This window comes from Protobothrops mucrosquamatus, unplaced genomic scaffold (assembly GCF_001527695.2).
Source record: "Protobothrops mucrosquamatus isolate PMUCROS unplaced genomic scaffold, P.Mucros_1.0 scaffold364, whole genome shotgun sequence".
NCBI lineage: Eukaryota > Metazoa > Chordata > Lepidosauria > Squamata > Viperidae > Protobothrops > Protobothrops mucrosquamatus.
Window position 1 is genome coordinate 368,216 of NW_015386698.1, and position 1,172 is coordinate 369,387.

Here is a 1,172-nt window from a genome sequence, read left to right on the forward strand (position 1 = left end):
ATCATCTATTAGGAAAAATGCAAATAGAACTAGATTATGTGTCTTCGTGTCAGTGTTGACTCTTGGCAACCACAAAAGTAGATTTTATCCAGGAGACTCTGCTCCCAACCTGGTTCTTCAGGTCTTCCAATGGTGCACCCATCAGCACTGTAACTGGTTTGTTGCCAGTCTCCTTCCTTCCTTCCTTCCTTCCTTCCTTCCTTCCTTCCTTCCTTCCTTCCTTTCCTTCCTTCCTTCCTTCCTTCCTTCCTTCTTTCCACCTTTCCCAGCATCAGATTCTTCTCCAGAGAACTAGACCTTCACATAATGTGTCCAAAGTAGGATAATTTAATCTTTGCCTCAAGTGAGTATGTTGGATGATTTGTTTGATGATCCATTTATTTGTTTTCTTGAATATCTGTGGTATTTTCAGGAGTCTTCTCCAAAACCAGATTTCAAAAAAGACATGGATCTACTCCTGGACCCCTCTCCAGATGCAAATTCAGAGGAGGAGGGTGAGTTTGAGTCTGCAGAGGAAAGCATGAACTGAGTATTGGTCAGGATTGGGGCTCAGAGAATACTAGCCTGATGGAGCAACCTTAGTTGGGTCAATGGGAGAAGCCACAGGCTGAGGCAGGCCAGCAGCAGCCACAGCTGCAGCAAGTTGGCCAGAAGGCTTCAGGCAAGGACTGGGAGGAACTGCTGCAAGTTAGCAATGAGGAGGAGGTAGAATCCACATCTCCTCCTGATATAAGGACACATACACATACAGCAGAGAGGAGACAGGCACAACACCAGTCAGCTAGACTACACATGAGGAGGCAACCTCACCTCTCATGAAGGGGTACACCGGCATTGCCTACTTAATCTTGCCCTGAGGTTGGAAGGGACCTTGGAGGTCTTTTAGTCCAACCCCCTGCATCTGAATACTTTTATTGCTATTCTACTAAGTCCTAGTCTGTTGCATATTTCTTGACTGCTGATTCCTGTACTGCTCATAGTTGACCCTAAAAATCAGAAGCTGTCTACCATTTTAAGCAAATGGAAATGGGACAGATTTTTTTAAAAAAATTGAAAAGATGGTCACAACACTTCTCAATTAAAGAATGTAATGCAATTATCCTTGGCATTTGTCTTTCTTTGAATATCACAGTACAGTTCTTAGTAAAAGAAACAAAATGTATGTTTGAGGA